Consider the following 20,263-nt stretch of genomic DNA (forward strand, 5'->3'; position numbering starts at 1 on the left):
TGTATATCTATTCATGTGACGGCTTTTATTTCTCCAGGAGTGGAATTGCTAGAGTGTATGGTAGTTCTATTTCTAGCTTTTTAAGAAAGCACAAAATAGATTTCCAAAGTGATTGTACCATTTATACATTCCCACCAGCAGCGTGTAAGTGTTCCAGTCTCTCCGTAACCTCTCCAACGTTAATTTTTTTGTGTTTTTTGGATTAATACCAGCCTTGTTGGGGCAAGATGGTATCTCATTGTAGTTTTGAGTTGCATTTCTGTAATGCTTTCTTTGATGAAGTGTCTGTTTACATCTTTGCCCATTTTTTAATTGGGTTATTTACCTTTTTGTTGTTGAGATTTTGTAGTATCTTGTAGATTTTGAAGATTAGACCTTGATCGGATATGTCCTAGCCAAAATTTTTTTTCCCAGTCTGCAGGTTGTCATTTTACTCTTTTGGTGAAGTCTTTTGATGAGCCTAAGTGTTTGATTTTAGAAGCTCCCAGTTAGCTAGTTTCTCTTCTGGTGTTTGTGTGTTGTTATGTTTTATATACTGTTTATGCCATGTATTAGGGCTCCTAGCATTGTCCCTATTTTTTCTTCCATGATCTTTATCGTTTTAGATTTTATATTTAGGTCTTTGATCCATTTTAAGTTAGTTTTTGTGCATGGTGTGAGAAATGGGTCTTGTTTCATTATTTTGCAGATGGATATCCAGTTATGCCAGCATCATTTGTTAAAGAGACTGTCTTTTCCCCGTTTAACAGATTGGGGGCCTCTGTCAAATATCAGCTGCTTATAGGTGGATGGATTTATGTCTGGATTCTCAATTCTGTTCCACTGGTCTATGTATCTGTTGTTGTACCAGTACCAGGCTGTTTTGACTACTGTGGCGGTATAATAGGTTCTAAAATGAGGTAGTGCAAGGCCTCCCACTTTGTTCTCCTTCTTCAGTAATGCTTTACTTATCTGGGGTCTCTTCCCTTTCCATGTGAAGTTGCTAATTTGTTTCTCTATCTCGTTAAAAAATGTTGGAATTTGGATTGGGATAGTGTTGTATCTGTAGATCGTTTTGGATAGAATAGACATTTTCACAGTGTTGAGTCTTCCTACCCATGAGCAAGGTATATTTTTCGATTTATGTAGGTTTCTTTTGGTTTCTTGTAGCGTCTCGTACTTTTCTTTGTATAGGTCTTTTATGTCTCTGGTTAGATTTATTCCTAAGTATTTTATCTCTTTGGGGGCTATTGTAAATGGTATTGATTTGGTGATTTCCTCTTTGAAGTTCTTTTTGTTGGTGAAGAGGAATCCAACTGACTTTTGTATGTTTATCTTGTATCCTGATACCTTGCTGGAATCTTCTATTAGTTCTAGTAGTTTTCTTGTGGATTCTTTGGGATTTTCTGTGTATGATATCATCTACAAATAGGGATACTATTCCTTCTTCCTTACCAATTTGGATGCCGTTTATTTCTTTTTCTTACCTTATTGAGTACAATTTTTCATAGTGTTCTGTTATGATTATTTTAATTTCAGTCAGGTCTGTTGTGATATCGCCGTCTCATTTCTTATTTGCGTTATTTGCTTCCTCTCCTGTTTTTCTTTTGTCAGTTTGGCCAGTGGTTTATCAATTTTGTTGATCTTTTCAAAGAATCAGCTGTTGGTCTTGTTAACTCTTTCAATTGTTTTTCTATTCTCTCTTTCATTTAATTCTGCTCTAATTTTTATTATTTCCTGTCTTCTGGTGCCTGTGGGCTTCTTTTCCTGCTTTCTTTTTATTTGTTCCAGTCATAGGGTTAATGTTTTGATTTTGTGCCTTCCTTCTTTTTGGATGTGTGCATTTTATTGCTATAAGTTGACCTCTGAGCACTGCTTTTGCTGTATTCCGAAAGATTCTGGTGGGATGTGTTTTCATTCTCACTTGATTTTGTGAATTTCTTTATTCTGCCCTTAATTTCTTCTATAACCCAGTAGTTTCTGAGCAAGGGCTTGTTCAGTTTCCACGTGTTTGATTTTTTCCTTGCTTTTTCTGTTATTGATTCCTACGTTTTGGAATTTATGGTCAGAAAAGATGCTTTGTAATATTTCAATGTTTTGGATTCTGTTAAGGCTTGCTTTGTGTCCTAATATGTGGTCTGTTCTGGAGAATGTTCCATGTGCGTTGGAAAAGAAAATATACTTCACTGCTGTTGGGTGGAGTGTTCTGTATATGTCTGTGAGGTCAAGTTGGTTGATTGTGACATTTAGTTCTTTCGTATCTTTATTGAGTTTCTTTCTGGACGTCCTGCCCTTCACCAGAAGTCATGTGTTGAAGTCTCCTACTGTTACAGTGGAGCTATCTATTCCTATTTCCAGCACTGTTAGAAATTGTTTTATGTATTTTGGACCCTGTTGTTGGGTGTGTAAATATTTATTATGGTTATGTCCTCCTGGTGTATTGACCCTTTAATCATTATATAGTGCCCATTTTATCCTTTTTGGTGGATTTTGCTTTAAAATCTATTTTGTCAGAGATTAATATTGCCACTCCTGCCCTTTTTTGATTGCTGTTTGCTTGATATATTTTTTTTCATCCTTTGAGGTTTAGTTTGTTCATGAGTTTAAGTTGTGTCTCTTGTAGGCAGCATATAGACGGATTTTGTTTTTTTATCCATTCTGCCACTCTCTGTCTCTTTATTGGTGCATTTAGTCCATTTACATTCAGCATAATTATTGATAGGTAAGAGTTTAGTGCTGTCATTTCGATGTGTTTGTGTGTGTGTGTGTTGTTTACAGTTTCTTTGTTCTACTTAATTATCTGTGCTGAGTCGTTTTTCTTTATGTATTTTCTTTTCATCTTTTTCATTGTTGCTGATTTTGTATTTGCTGAGTCTTTACGTTTTTCTTGTTTTTTATTTTGGTGTGTAGGATTGTTAGTTTCTTTTGTGGTTACCTTAATTTTTCTAAGTTTAAACCAACCTTTTATTTCTTTATATTGCCTTGACTTCCTCTCCATATGAAAGATCTTTGACTACATTTTTGAGTCCCTCTTTTTTATTTTAATGTTGTCATCTTTTACATATTGACATCTCTGTTTCCTATTTTAAGTGTTTTAGCTTTGATTTATTTTTGTGGCTTCCCTATCTGGGTTGATATCTGGTTGTCCTGTCCTGTATTCTAGTCTTGGGTTGTTATCTGATGTTATTGATTTTCTAACTGGAGGACTCCCTTTCGTATTTCTTGTAATTTTGGTTTGGTTTTTACAAATTCCTTTAACTTCTGTTTATCTGGAAATGCCCTAATTTTGCCATCACATTTGAGAGACAGTTTTGCTGGATATATAATTCTTGGCTGGCAATTCATTTCCATCAATACTTTATATATGTCATCCCATTACCTTCTTGCCTGCTTGGTTTCTATTGAGTAGTCAGAGCTTAGTCTTATTGACTCCCCTTTGTAGATGACTTTTTATTTATCTCTAGCCACTCTTAAAATTCTCTCTTAATCTTTGATTTTGGCAAGTTTGATTATAATATGGCTTGGTGACTTTCTTTAGGGATCTACCCTTTGTGGGGTTTGATGAGCTACTTGAATAGATATTGTATTTCACAATATCAGGGAAGTTTTCTGCCAATAAATCTTCAACAATTCTCTCTGTATACCTTGTTATCCCCTCTACCCCCCTTTCCAGTACCCCAGTAACTCATAAGGTATTACTCTTGATAGAGTCCCACATAATTCTTAGGGTTTCTTCATTTTTTTTTTAATTGTTTTATCTGATTTTTCCTCAAATAAATTGGTGTCAAGTGCTTTATCTTCAGTCTCACTAATTCTGACTTCCATTGCCTCAACTATTCTGTGACTTTCTGTTGAGTTGTCTAATTCTGAAATTTTATTGTTAATCTTTTGGATTTCTCTTTGCTGTCTCTCTATGGATTCTTGTAACCTGTTAAATTTGTAATTACTTTCTTGTATAACCTTCTTAAGTTCCTCTGTCGCTTTGTCTGTGTATTCCTTGGCTCGGTCTGCATTTTGCCTGATCTCTTTCCTGAACTCTTGGAACTCTGTATATTAATTAATCTTTTGAATTCTACCTCTGGTAATTCCAAAACCTTCTCTTCCTCCGGGAGGTTTTTTGGTTCTTTGTTTTGGTCGCTTTGTGAAGCCATTCATGGTCTGTCTCTTTATGTGACTGGATATTGACTGTAATCTCTGAGCCATCTATAATCTATTATATTTATTTATTTTGTATTTGCTTACCATATCTAACTTCTTGTTTTGTTTTGATATGCTCAGATAGGCTGGTTGTGTGACCTACTTTGATTATTGGTATCTTTGAAGTTCTTATGTCCTGTCACCAGGTGGTTAGAGTTGTTACTAGATATATGAGCCTAGGAGCCTGTTTACTTTTCTTTTGTGGGTTCAGCTCAAATGTCCATGTCATTGGTCACTGAGTGTGTGGTGTAGGCTTTTGCCTACATTCCTAGATGGGCAGGGATACACAGGGGTGATTGGAGCAGCCACAGGTACCTGGCTGCAAAGGGAGTTATGTGCTAAGCAAGGTAGGGGGCTGATGGTTGCCCTTGAGTGCCTGTGTAGAACGTGTGTCCCTGTTCTCTAGAGCTTGTAGGTGGGTGGGTTTTGCAGCCAGATTTTGGCACCCAGTGCTGTTGGTTGTAAGGACTGGGAGACACCACTTATTCTTGGACCCCTGTTGTGGGTGGCTAGGTGGAGTGGGTTGAGTCACCAGTTCTCAGGCCCCTGATGTGTGTAGGTAAGGACCCTACTTAATGGACAGAGTTGTGCCAAATGTCAGAAATCTGCCACTCCACCTTAGCTGTTGCTGTTGAAAATAGGCTTCAGGTATATACCCTGTTGTACTATGCTAATAAGGACCTACACTGTTGAAATGGGCCCACACAGATCTAGGCAGGCAGGGATGAAAGGCATGTAGTCTGTGGACCTCTTCAGCCTGTGCCTAGGCAAAGGACCTGTGCCTGCCCTGAGGTCCTGGCTTAGGAAAGTTGGCAGATTATTTTTCCTGTTCATTATTTGTTAATTTGTTCCCTCTCCAAAGCTGGGATAATGGCTCAGTGTGTGCGATGGAACCCACTTTTGGCCCAGGGGACACAGCAATCACTAAAGCTGGCCCTGTACTGGGGCAGAGTGGGGAGGGGGCGAGTGAATGGGAAAGAGGTACTTTCCTGAAGGGGAAAGGTTTTTTTTTTTTTAATTGTACTTTAGATGAAGGTTTACAGAGCAAACTAGTTTCCTATTAAACAGTTAGTATACATATTGTTTTATGACATTTGTTAACAACCCCACGACATGTCAACACTTTCCCTTCTTGACCTTGGGTTACCTTTTACCAGCTTTCCTGTCTCCTTCTGCTTTCTAGTCCTTGCCCCTGGGCTGTTGTGCCCCTTTAGCCCCATTTTGTTTTATGGGCCTGTCTAATCTTTGGCTGAAGGGTGAAACTCGGGAATGACTTCATTACTGAGTTAAAAGGGTGTCCAGGGGCCACACTCTTGGAGTTTCTCCAGTTTCTGTTAGGCCAGTAAGTGGTCTTTTTTTGTGAGTTATAATTTTGTTCTACTCCGGCTCTGCCTGGGCCCTTCTATTGTGGTCCCTGTCAGAGCAGTTGGTGGTGGTAGCTGGGCACCATCTAATTGTACTAGACTCAGTCTGGTGGAGGCCATGGTAGATGTGTGTATGTTTAGTTTTCTTTATTTTCCCTGGCTCCTGATAAGATGAGACCAGTGAGTATCTTCGATGGTCACTCACAGGCTTTTAAGACTCCATATGCTACTCACCAAATTAGAATGTAGAACATTTTCTTTATAAACTATGTTATGCCAACTGAGGTAGATATTCACTGAGACCATGGTCCCCATAGCCAGGAAAGGGTTTTTTGATCCTGTGCAGTATGTTACATGCTGGCACTTAAGTTTTACAGATATAGCGCCACATTCCCCTGCTTCTGAAAGCTTCTGCAGACTCTGCCACAGTTTCTCTCAGTGTGGAAAAAGCATCCTGAGTACTACTGCTTGCCTCAGAAAGTGGATCCAGCCTGCAGGATGCTGGCCAGGTCAGGTCTGGCAAATCCTTTCTGCTTATGAACTGTCTTTCTGTTGCCTCGCCAATTAGTCTGACTCCTTAACTTTGTATTTGATGTTCAGGACTCCTCGATTGTCATATATAATTGGTTTACTTGTTTTTTCAGGTCTTTGTTGTAAGAGGGGCCATGGGGACCACAGGAAGCGTCTGACTACTCCACCATCTTGGCCCTGCCTCCCACATTGTTTGATTTATTGACTGCTGCTTCCATGGACATTGATTGTGAGTTCAAATAAAATGAAGACCTTGATAACGTCAATATATTCTGGTTATCATGATGTTGCTTTTTGGCCTAGTTGTGAGGATTTTTGTTTTCTTTATGTTGAGTTGTATTCCATACTGAAGGCTATAGTCTTTGATCTTCATCAGTAAGTGCTTCAAGTCCTCTTCCTTCTCAGCAAGCAAGGTTGTGTCATCTGCATATCACAGGTTGTGAATGAGTTTTCCTGCAAAACTGATGCTGCGTTATTCTTCATATAGTCCAGCTTCTTGCATTATTTGCTCAGCATACAATCGTGACCCATACCTTTACTGATTTTAAACCACTCAATATCCCCTAGTTCTGTTCAAATGAATGTCTCTTGATCTATGTACGGCTTCCATATGAGCATAATTAAGTGTCCTGGAATTCCTATCTTTGCAATGTTATCCATAATTTGCTATGATCCACACAGTTGAATGCCTTTGCATAGTCAATAAAAAACTGGTAAACATCTTTGAGGTATTCCCTGCTTTCAGCCAAGATCCATCTGCTATTAGCAAAGATATCCCTCATTCCACATACCCTTCTGAATCCAGCTTGAATTTCTGCAAGTTTCCTGTCTACTTACTACTGCAAATACTTTTGAATGATCTTCTGCAAAATTTTACTTGCATGTGATATTAATGACATTGTTCGATGATAAACAAGGCCAAAGGCTGACTTGGGAACAGACCATCAGTTGCTCATATGCAAATTCAAGTTAAAGATGAAAATTAAAGCAAGTCCACAAAAGCCAAAGTATGACTTTGAGTATGTCCCACTTGAATTTAGAGACCACCTCAAGAATAAATTTGATGCATTGAACACCAGTGACTGAAGACCAGAAGAGTTGTGGGATGAGATCAAGGGCATCATAAAAGAAGAGGGCAAAAGGTCATTAAAAAGATAGGAAAGAAAAAAAAGACCAAATTACATGTCAGAAGAAATGCTGAAACTGCTCTTGAACGTAGAGTAGCTAAAGCAAATGGAAGAAATGATGAAGTAAAACAGTTTAACAGAAAATTTCAAAGGGCAGTTCTGGAAGACAAAGTAAAGTATAATATCATGCACAAAGACTGAGAGTTTGAAAACCAGAATGAAGAACACTCGTCAATTCTCAACCTGAAAGGACTGAAGAAAAAATTCAAGCCTGGTGAGTTGCAATATTGAAGGATCCTATGGGCAAACTATTGAATGATGCTGGAAGCATCAAAAGAAAATGGAAGGAATACCCAGTCACTGTACCAAAAAGAATTGGTCAATGTTCAACCATTTCGGGAGGTAGCATATGATCAAGAACTGGTGATACTGAAAGAAGAAGTCCAAGCTGCACTGAAGACATTGGTAAAAAAACAAGGCTCTGGGAATTATCAGAATACCAACTGAGATGTTTTGACAAATGGATGCAACACTGGACGGGCTCATTTGTCTATGTCAAGAAATGTGGAAGACAGCTTCTTGACCAACCTATGGGAAAAGGTCCATATTTGTGCCCATTCCAAAGAAAGGTGATCCAACAGAATTCAGAAATTATTGAACAATAACATTAATATCACACACAAGTAAAATTTCACTGAAGATCATTCAAAAATGGTTGCAGTAGTACATCGACAGGTAACTGTGAGAAAGTCAAGGTGGAATCAGAAGAGTACGTGGAATGAGGGATATCATTGCTGGTGTCAGATGGATCTTGGCTGAAAGCAGAGAACACCAGAAAGATGGTTGCCTGTGTTTTAGTGACTATGCAAAGTCATTCTACTGTGTGGATCATAACAAATTTTGGAAAACATTGCAAAAAATGTAAATTCCAGAACAGTTCAGTGTGCTCATGCAGAATCTGTACATGGTCAAAATGGCAGTTGTTCAGACAGAACAAGAGAATACTGTATGGTTTAAAGTCAGGAAAGGTGTGTGTCAGGGTTGTATCCTTTCACCATACTTATTCAATCTGTATGCTGGGCAAATAATCCAAGAAGTTGGACTATATGAAGAAGAAGGGGGCATCAATATTGGAGGAAGACTCATTAATAACCTGTGATATATGCATGACACAACCTTGCTTGCTGAAAGCAAAGAGGACATGAAGCACTTACTGATGAAAATGAAAGACTACAGCCTTGGGTATGGATTACACCTCAACATAAAGAAAATAAAAGTCCTCACAAATAGAACAATAAGCAACATCATGATAGAGAAAAGATTGAAGTTGTCAAGGATTTCATTTTACTTGGATGCACAATCAATGCCCATGGATGCATTAGTCAAGAAATCAGAAGACACATTCCACTGGGCAAATCTGATACAAAAGATCTCTTGTAAAATATTAAAAAGCAAAGATGTTACTTAGAGGACTGAGGTACAACTGACCCAAGTAGGATACTCTCAATTGCCTCATATGTATGTGAAAGCTTGACAATGAATAAGGAAGACTGAAGAAGAATTGATGCCTTTGAATTATAGTGTTTGTGAAATATGTTGAATATACCACAGACTGCCAAAGAATTAACAGATCTGTCTTGGATTTCTCTTTAGAAGTGAGGATGACTAGACTTCCTCTCTCATACTTTGTACATGTTATCAGGAAGGACTTGTCCCTGGAGAAGGATATCATGCTTGGTAAAATAGAGGGTCAGTGAAAAAGAAGAAGACCCTCAATATAATGGTTTGTCACAGTGGCTGCAATAATGGGCTCAAGTGTAACAATGATTTTGAGGATTGTGGAGGACTGGGCAGTGTTTTGTTCTGTTGTACCTAGTGTGGCTATGAGTCAGAAACGACTGGTTGGCACCTAACATCAACAACAAATTGATAAAATATATTAATTGCCTGGGAGAACCACAACTATTCCAAATAAAAATACTTGAGAGAAATGTCTCCCTGACTGTATACTTAAGTCAGCTTCTACAGTAACACCTGCATATTAACTAGAATAAAGATCTTGCACTGCTTCTTGTACCACTGTATCAGGACAGTAAAAAGCAAGCCACAAAAAATTGCATTTCTTTTAAAATAATTTACTTTCGCAGGGCCTAATGCTTTTGAAAATCTGTATATTCCCAAATATTACTATCATGTCCCATTTGGCTAAAAAATGAAAATCATGGCGGGTGGTGGGCATTCTTTCATTTAGTCACTCATCCATCAGAAAAATAGTTACTGAGCTTCTTCTCTGTCCTGCAAAATATACTAATACAATTTTTGCTGCTGACCTCGCCCTTTCTCGAATTCAATTATCACAAGAAGGTGAAGACCGTGACCAAATTTGAAAACCATCATTTTTCAATCTCAAAAATAAAGAAGTTGAAACACATGACCCTCAAAAATCCGTTCCAATGCAAACATTCAATAATGTTGAATGGGTAAAAATAGCTGGCATAGAGCAAAATAGAGAGGTACATCTTACGGGTGCAATCAAATGGGGTTTCCTTGAACGATATTAAAGTTCACACTCTATATAGAGAGACAAATGCCATAGTTCATCCTGTTTCTAAGACTACTCCATTGTTTTTTACCCATCATTTTTACAAATTTTCTGGAAATTTTGCATCAGAAACTAGAACTGTGTCTAACATACCACCAATGGATAAGTTGAGTCCTTTGGAGTTGAGAAAACTGGACTGAATTCTAGCTTTTTACTTAATAACTATATGATCTTGGGCAGTTTATTTTATCTCTCTGAGTGACAGTAATATACACCCAAATGTTCTGAGCATGAAATAACAATGAAAGTGCCTGATGTTTAAGACATGGGGTATGCTCAATAAATTTTGACTTCCTTCCTCTTGTAGAAGTTTTGTTCTTATAAATAACAGAGTTGATATACATTTAAAGAACTTCATTGTCTAAGTACAGCCTCTAGAGCTCCTTATAAAAAGCTAGAGTGAAATGTAAAATTGGGAACACCTATAAACAAAGGGAACTCTGCTTTTTCACTGCAAAGGCGCTTCATTTAAACTTCTGAAAGCATAGTTCCCTTCACCTCCTTGAACAGTTTCCTGAGTAGGAAATATCCACAGACGTGTTTTGACCTGAGCAGTATCACTTTCAGCAGAACAAAGATGTTTATGTGCTGTGCAGTATTTTGGCATTTGGTGCTGGAAGCAACATTTAAAAGTTCTGAATATACATGAATATCCTAACTTCATTTAATAGCATGTCCTTTGAAAAGGTAAACTTGATATACTTTTAAATTTCATGCCGTTGGGTCTAGTTAAGATGGCATCCCTGAATGGAATACATTTAAGGGCTGGTCCCTGGAGTGGGAGAGTTTGGCTTGAAGTTCCTCTTTCTCCCCCTCCTTTCATTTCTCCTTCTTTACAGATAGAAATATTTGCTGATGGAAAACACTTTAAGGAGATTTTTGCTTCAAAGGGGGTGATATTTAAAACGAACAATTAGTATATGAGAAAAAAAGTTAAAATTGTGAGAAAAAAATCAGCCTCATTAGAAACCAAACTTCCAGATTAAAGCAATATCTTTTACTAACAGCAGTGAAATTTTTAAAATTGTAGTAGCCAGTCCTATCCTACTTCTGTGAAACTTATACATGGCTTATAGCATTGAAGCTCTATAACCCCTTAGGTAAACAGCAGGGCAATGGATACTAAAAGCTAAAAAACCTTTCATACCCTTTGACCCAGTAATCGTGAATCTAGGACTTATATTTATTCATTTTTTTTTCAGAGTACCAACTGTGCACCTAAAACCTTGTCGTGCACTTGACACACTAAGATTAATTTCCCTATCGTGAGAAAGTTGTCAGTCTTAGTGAAGGAATTTACCTTAAAGAAATCATGCAGCAGAACTAAATGACATACATAAGAAATTTTCAATACAGTGTTACTCCTAGGAGCAAAAATGTGGTCTTATCAAATATCCATGGTCCCTGGGTGGTACAAATGGTGTGTGCTCAACTACTAACCTAAAGATTGGTGATTCAAACCCCACCCAGCAACTTCATGGAAGAAAGTCCTGTTGATCTGCTTCTGTAAAGATTACAGCCAAAAAAACCCTATGGAGCAGTTCTACTCTGTAACACATGGGGTCGTCATGAGTTAGAATTGACTTGATGGCAATAATCAGTAATTTTTTTTTATTTTACCAAATATCGAACAGGAGGCTGACTAAATACACCTGTTTACTAGTGTATTATAAAAAAAACAATTAAAAAAAAAAAAAACCATTGCTGTTGAGTTGGTTTCAACTTATAGCAACCCTTTTTTTTTTATAGGACAGAGTAGAACAACCCCACAGGGTTTCCAAGAAGTGACTGGTAGATTTGAGCTGCTGACCTTTTGGTTAGCTGCCAAGCTCTTAACCACTGAGCCACTAGGGCTCCAGTGTAGTATACAGCTATGAAATATGATAAATATGAACACTGTAGAACACAGAACTCACCAAGAAAAAAATTAAGTGGCATTGTATAAATTGCATGATTTCACTCATCTAAAACCTTTATTTAAATGGACAAAACAGGAAAGGAATACGAGAAAATGAAAGTTGTATATTCATTATAGTAGTGGATTTTCTTTTCCTTCAATATTATCTTACAAGTTACAGTATTAAAAGAGAATAATGCTTTTTTAACTACAAATAGTAGAATTCATGCAATCAAACTAGTGAATGAAAAATTCACTTCTTACCTAGTATTTCCTGATTAATAATAATTATATAGAGATGCCCAGAATTGGAATGTGTCTTAGTTATCTAGTGCTGCTGTTAACAGAAATACTACAAATGGATGGCTCTAACAAAGAGAAATTGATTCTTTCACAGTCTAGAAGGCTAGAAGTCCCAATTTAGGGTGCCAGCTCCAGGGGAAGTTTTTCTCTGTCTGCCAGCTCAGGGGGAAGTTCTTTGTCATCAATCTTCTGCTGCTCTAGGAATTTCTCAGCACAGGGACCCTGGGTCCAAAGGACACGCTGCCCTCTTGGGTTTTCATTCTTGGTGGCATGAAGTTATCCTCCCTCCCCTGCCTCACCCTGCCCTACTTGCCTCTCTTTTCTATATCTCAAAAGAGATTGACTCAAGAAACGACCTAATCTTGTAGATCGATCGAGTCCTGCCTCATAAACATGTTGTTGTTAGGTGCCTTCGAGTTGGTTCCGACTCATAGCGACCCTATGCACAACAGAACGAAACACTGTCCGGTCCTGAACCATCCTTACAATCATTGTTATGTTTCAGCTCATTGTTGCACCCACTGTGTCAATCCACCTCGTTGAGGGTCTTCCTCTTTCCCGCTGACCCTGTATTCTGCCAAGCATGATGTCCTTCTCCAGGGACTGATCCCTCCTGAAAATATGTCCAAAGTATGTAAGACGCAGTCTCGCCATCCTTGCCTCTAAGGAGCATTCTGGTTGTACTTCTTCTAAAACAGATTTGTTCATTCTTTTGGCAGTCCATGGTATATTCAATATTCTTCGCCAACACCACAATTCGAAGGCATCAACTCTTCTTCGGTCTTCCTTATTCATTGTCCAGCTTTCACATGCATATGATGTGATTGAAAATACCATGGCTTCGGTCAGGCGCACCTTAGCCTTCAGGGTGACATCTTTGCTCTTCAACACTTTGAAGAGGTCCTTTGCAGCAGATTTGCCCAATGCAATGCGTCTTTTGATTTCTTGACTGCTGCTTCCATGGCTGTTGATTGTGGATCCAAGTAAAATGAAATCCTTGACAACTTCAATCTTTTCTCCATTTATCATGATGTTGCTCTTTGGTCCAGTTGTGAGGATTTTTGTTTTCTTTATGATGAGGTGCAATCCATACTGAAGGCTGTGGTCTTTGATCTTCATTAGTAAGTGCTTCAAGTCCTCTTCACCTTCAGCAAGCAAAGTTGTGTCATCTGCATAATGCAGGTTGTTAAATTAGTCTTCCTCCAATCCTGATGCCCCATTCTTCTTCATATAGTCCAGCTTCTCGGATTATTTGTTCAGCATACAGGTTAAATAGGTATGATGAAAGAATACAACCCTGACACACACCTTTCCTGACTTTAAACCGATCAGTATCCTCTTGTTCTGTCCAAACAACTGCTTCTTGATCTATGTAAAGGTTTCTCATGAGCACAATTAAGTGTTCTGGAATTCCCATTCTTCGCAATGTTATCCATAGTTTGTTATGATCCACACAGTCAAATCCTTTGGATAATCAATAAAACACAGGTAAACATCTTTCTGTTATTCTCTGCTTTCAGCCAGGATCCATCTGACATCAGCAATGATATCGCTGGTTCCACATCCTCTTCTGAAACCAGCCTGAATTTCTGGCAGTTCCTTGTTGATATACTGCTGCAGCCGTTTTTGAATGATCTTCAGCAGAATTTTGCTGCGTGTGACATTAATGATATTGTTCTATAATTTCCACATTCGGTTGGATCACCTTTCTTGGGAATAGGCATAAATATGGATCTCTTCCAATCAGTTGGCCAGGAAGCTGTCTTCCATATTTCTTGGCATAGATGAGTGAGCACCTCCAGCACTGCATCTGTTTGTTGAAACATCTCAATTGATAGTCCATCAATTCCTGGAGCCTTGTTTGTCGCCAATGCCTTCAGAGCAGCTTGGACTTCTTCCTTCAGTACCGTCAGCTCCTGATCATATGCCACCTCTTGAAATGGTTGAATATCGACTAATTCTTTTTGGTATAATGATTCTATGTATTCCTTCCATCTTCTTTTGATGCGTCCTGCATCATTTAATATTTTCCCCATGGAATCCTTCACTGTTGCAACTCGAGGCTTGAATTTTTTCTTCAGTTCTTTCAGCTTTTGTATATATTTTTTGTTCTGTCTCCAAAAGACTATAAGTTCTTTTAGGAATTTAGTTTTCTAAAAATCACTTTAAAAAGCTCTGTTCAAGATATAAGCCAAAAGCAGTTCAGGGAAGTGTAGACAGGCCAGATAGGATAAAGATCAGAAGCCTTGGACAAATCACTTCATTTTTTTAAGTTTCCACATTTGGGAAATGGGGATAATTACGCCTACCTGATTTTAAAAGTGCTATTTGGATGTTGGAGGTCCTTAGGTAGTGTGAACAGTCTGCACCCAACTACTAACCCAAAGGTTGATGGTTTAAACTCACCAAGTGGAGTTTTTTGTCTTGTTTGCATTTTTTGTTGTTGTTGTTTATTTGGATGTTAAACAGCTAAAAAAAAATGTAGATGAATATTGCACAGTCATTGGACCCCTAGGACATGAAATCTAAAATCTCACCAATATATCAATCATCATCATCAGGAACCATACTCTGTCCCATTGTCCTTTAGCAAAAGAGTGGAAATAGCATGCTGGACAAATGAATATAAATTTCAGTGAAGGCATTGAAAATGACTTGGGCACATGCTTGGTAAGACATGCAACACCTTGCTGGGGACTTCTGAAAACATAAAATCAATAGATCCTCGTAAGGTTAGATGTCAAAGAAAGCAGATGTATTTGAGAAGACTAGGTTTGTATTTCCCTGTATTAGTATATTTTTATTGAAAATTATGAGATTATTTTTCTATCCCACCATAAAATGAGTGCCCATAGGGCCAGGACTATGCCTTCATGTCTCATTTAATCTAAATTGTTTGATGTAGTCTCTGTTACATTTAAAGCCTTCCATTAAATATCAGTTAAAGAAAAAAGGAAGGAGAGAAGTGGAAGAAAGAGGGTGAAGGAGTAGAAATAATGACGGAAAGGGAGGAAGAAAGCAAGAATGGGAAGGAATGAAGAAAACCCCCCCAAAAAATAACCAGTGCCAGCCTTAAAGAAAAGGACCAAAGGGGTACCATTGTCTGGATTTGAAATCCAGGAAGACAGGTGCATATTCCATAGTGCAGCAGGAGAAGGAAACTGAAATAGCACCTCTGGCCCCAGACAGAGCAGATGCTGCAGTCTGGGTGGTCAATATTATGCTGTAGGGACAGCTTCAAAGAAGAATGACCTGAATCCCTATGGTTCCTGAACTACAGAGCAGGGATAGTCATGAAATTGTTTTTCAAGTGTAAAGAGATCATACAAATGAGAAGGATTGTCATTGGAATAACTTTTCAGAGTATAAAATAGATCCCTTTTCCTATAATCAGGAAACAAGTCTGAGCTCCTCTTACCTGCATCCAGGGGACTAACTACACCCTTCATTTCCAAATCCCTTTCAATGTAGTTTCTAATATAAACCAAACCCTTTTCTATATGGCTGAAACTTACTTGTAAATCCATCTTCTGCCATTTAGCAATGCCCGCCCCCACTAATAAACGGTGACAAGCCCTCATCACACCTCCACCAGCCTACAGTCACATCCTGAACTTTTCACCATCTCAAAGAGACCATCTTCTTTTACCATCTGCAACTTGTAGAGAAATGCTGTGCCTGGGATGCAGGCCCCTGACCCCCTTCTCTCTTGCATATGCAGTGAACTTTTTCTCACTCGTCAGCTCCATACTCAACCTGCACTTCTTCTGAAAAGCCTTCCCTAAGTCTGCAGCAAAGTATTTCCCTTCCTCTGAATATTGATAGAACTTTGCTAATAGCTCTGCTCTTGAACAAATAAATGGAATGGTGAATGAATGAAGAAATAAAGCAAGGAAGGAAGTCCATCTTTTGTGAGAATAGAGCCTTGGTCATTTTTTTTTTATTAAGCTGAAATAACATACAATTAACAATTTGAAAGTGTACAGTTCAGTGGCATGCTGTGTATTCATGATGTTGTGCAACCACCACTTCTCTTCAGATTCAGAATGTTTTCATCACTCCAGAAGAACACCCTGTACCCTTTCAGTCATCACACTGTTCTCTCCTCCCTCCAGGCCCTGGCAACCACTAATCTGCCTTTTGTCTCCATGGATTTGGTGATTATGGATATTTAATATAAAGGGAATCATACAATATGTGACCTTTTCTGTTTGGCTTCTTTCACTTAGCATATTTTTGAGGTTCAACCAAATGGAAGAATGTATCAGTGCTTGATTCCCTTTTATGGCTGAAAAATATTCCATTGTATGGGTATACCAAAGCTTGTTAATCTGTTCATTCACTGATGGACATTTGGATGATTTCCACCTCTTGGCTATTGTGAATAATGCTGCAGTGAACACTGGTGTAGAGGTGTCTGCTTGAACCCCTAATTTCAATTCTTTTGGGCATATACCCAGGAGTAGAATTGCTGGGTCATAGGGTAATTCTAGATTTAACTTTCTGAGGAGCTGCCAAACTGTTTTCCACAGTGACTGCATCATTTTACATTCCATACAGCAACGTACAAGCGTTCATACAGCATGAGGTAACATACAAGTGTTCCTATTTCTCAACACATTCACTAACACTTGCTATTTTCTCTTTTGTTTTGTTTTGTTTCTTATTGAAGTCATCCTAGTGGGTGTGAAGTGGTGTCTCATTGTGTTTTTGACTTGCATTTTTTTTTTTTATAATTTTTGTTGTGCTTTAAGTGAAAGTTTACAAATCAAGTCAGTCTCTCACACAAAAACCCATATACACCTTGCTACATATTCCCAGTAACACTCCCCCTAATGAGACGCCCTCTCTCTCCCTCCACTCTCTCGTTTTGTGTCCATTTCACCAGCTTCTAACCCCCTCTACCCTCTCATCTCCCCTCCACGCAGGAGATGCCAACATTGCCTCAAGTGTTCACCTGATCCAAGAAGCTCACTCCTCACCAGCATCTCTCTCCAACCCATTGTCCGGTCCAATCCATGTCTGAAGAGTTGGCGTCGGGAATGGTTCCTGTCTTGGGCCAACAGAAGGTCTGGGGGCCATGACCACCAGGGTCCTTCTAGGCTCAGTCAGACCATTAGTCTGGTCTTTTTATGTGAATTTGAGGTCTGCATCCCACTGCTCTCCTGCTCCCTCAGGGGTTCTCTGTTGTGTGCCCTGTCAGGACAGTCATCGATTGTGGCCGGGCACCATCTAGTTCTTCTGGTCTCCGGATGATGTAGTCTGTGGTTCATGTGGTCCTTTCTGTTTCTTGGGCTCATAATTACCTTGAGTCCTTGGTGTTCATCATTCTTCTTTGATCCAGGTGAGTTGAGACCAATTGATGCATCTTAGATGGCTGCTTGCTAGCATTTAAGACCCCAGACGCCACTCTTCAAAGTGGGATGCAGAATGTTTTCTTAATAGATTTTATTATGCCAATTGACTTAGATGTCCCCTGAAACCATGGTCCCCAAATCCCTGCCCCTGCTATGCTGGCCTTTGAAGCATTCAGCTTATTCAGGAAACTTCTTTCTTTGGGTTTAGTCCAGTTGTGCTGACCTCCCCTGTATTATGTGCTGTCTTTCCCTTCACCTAAAGTAGTTCTTATCTACTATCTGTCCCCCACCTCGTAACCACAAAGGAATGTTTTCTTCTCAGTTTAAGCTATTTCTCAAGTTCTTACAATAGTGCTCTTATACAATATTTGTCCTTTTGCAACTGACTGATTTCACTCAGCATAATGCCTTCCAGATTTCTCCATGTTATGAAATGTTTCACAGATTCATCACTGTTCTTCATCAATATGCACTATTCCACTGTGTGAATATACCATAATTTATTTATCCATTCATCCGTTGATGGGCACCTTGGTTGCTTCCATCTTTTTGCTATTGTAAACAGTGCTGCAATAACAGGGGTGTGCATATATCTGTTCATGTAAAGGCTCTTTTCTCTCTAGGATATATTCCAAGGAGTGGGATTGCTGGATCATATGGTAGTTCAATTTCTAGCTTTTTAAGGAAGCACCAAATCAATTTCCAAAGTGGTTGTACCATTTTACATTCCCACCAGCAGTGTATAAGTGTTCCAATCTCTCCACAGCCTCTCTAACATTTATTCGTTTGTGTTTTTTGGATTAATGCCAGCCTTGTTGGAGTGAGGTGAAATCTCATTGTAGTTTTGATCTGCATTTCTCTAATGGCTTAATGATCGCGAACATTTCCACATGTATCTGTTAGCTACCTGAATGTCTTCTTTAGTGAACTGTCTATTCATATCTTTTGCCCATTTTTTAATTGGGTTATTTGTCTTTTTGTACTTGAGTTTTTGCAGTATCATGTAGATTTTAGAGATCAGGCACTGATCAGAAATGTCATAGCTAAAAACTTTTTTCTCAGTCTGTAGGCAGTCTTTTTACTCTTTTGTTGAAGTCTTTGGATGAGCATAGGTGTTTGATTTTTAGGAGCTCCCAGTTATCTAGTTTTTTCTTCTGCATTCTTAATAATGTTTTGTATAGTGTTTATGCCATGTAATAGGGCTCCTAACATTGTCCCTATTTTTTCTTCCATGATCTTTATCCTTTTAAATTTTATATTTAGGTCTTTGATCCATTTTGAGCTCGTTTTTGTGGATGGAGTGAGGTATGGGTCTTGTTTCATTTTTTTGCTGATGGATATCCAGTTATGGCAGCACCATTTGTTAAAAAGACTGTCTTTTCCCCACTTAACTATTTTGGGGCCTTTGTTAAATATCAACTGCTCATATGTGGATGGATTTATGTCTGGATTCTCAATTCTGTTCCACTGGTGTATGAATCTGTTGTTGTACCAGTACCAGGCTATTTTGACTACTGTGGCGGTATAATAGGTTCTAAAATCAGGTAAAGAAAGGTCTCCCACTTTGTTCTTCTTTTTCAGTAATGCCTTATTTAAAGGGGCCTCTTTCCCTTTCATATGATTTGTTTCTCATCTCATTAAAGAATGTCATTGGGGTTTGGACTGGAATTGTATTAAATGTATAGATCGCTTTTGGTAGAATAGACACTTTTATAATGTTAAGTCTTCTATCCACAAGCAAGGTATATTTTTCCACTTATGTAAGTCTCTTTTGGTTTCTTGCAGAAGTGTACTGTAGTTTTCTTTGTATAAGTCTTTTACATCTCCGGTAAGATTTATTCCTAAGTATTTTATCTTCTTGGGGGCTACTGTAATGGCATTGATCTGGTGATTTCCTCTTCGATGTTCTTTTTGTTGGTGTAGAGGAATGCAACTGATTTTCGTATGTTTATCTTGTATTCCAATACTCTGCTGAACTCTTCTATTAGTTTCAGTAGTTTTCTGGAGGATAACTTAGGGTTTTCTGTGTATAAGATCATGTCATCTGCAAATAGGGATACTTTGACTTCTTCCTTGCCAATCTGGATGCCCTTTATTTCTTTATCTAGCCTAATTGCTCTGGCTAGGACCTCCAACACGATGTTGAATAAGAGTGGTGATAAAGGACATCCTTGTCTGGTTCCTGATCTCAGTGGGAATGCTTTCAGGCTCTCTCCATTTAGGGTGATGTTGGCTGTTGGCTTGGTATAAATGCCCTTTATTATGTTGAGGAATTTTCCTTCTATTCCTATTTTGCTGAGAGTTTTTATCATGAATAGGTGTTGAACTTTGTCAAATGCCTTTTCTGCATCAATTGATAAAATCATGTGATTCTTGTCTTTTTTTTATTTATGTGGTGGATTACATTAATTGTTTTTCTACTGTTGAACCATCCTTGCATACCTGGTATGAATCCCACTTGGTCATGGTGAATTATTTTTTTGATATGTTATTGAATTGTATTTGCTAGAATTTTCTGGGGATTTTTGCATCTACGTTCATGAGGGATATAGATCTGTAATTTTCTTTTCTTGTGGTGTCTTTACCTGGTTTTGTTATCAGGGAAATTGTGGCTTCATAAAATGAGTTTGGTAGTATTCTGTCCATTTCTATGCTCTGAAATACCTTTAGTAGTAGTGGTGTTAACTCTTCTCTGAAAGTTTGGTAGAACTCTGCAGTGAAGCCGTCTGGAACAGGCATGTTTTTTTGTTGAAAGTTTTTTGATTACCTTTTCAATCTCTTCTTTTGTTATGGGTCTATTTAGTTGTTCTACCTCTGTTTGTGTTAGTTTAGGTAGGTAGTGTGTTTCTAGGAATTTGTCCATTTCTTCCAGATTTTCAAATTTGTTTGAGTAAAATTTTTCATAA

The sequence above is a fragment of the Elephas maximus genome, chromosome 15, assembly GCF_024166365.1.
Source record: "Elephas maximus indicus isolate mEleMax1 chromosome 15, mEleMax1 primary haplotype, whole genome shotgun sequence".
In the NCBI taxonomy this organism is placed as follows: Eukaryota; Metazoa; Chordata; class Mammalia; order Proboscidea; family Elephantidae; genus Elephas; species Elephas maximus.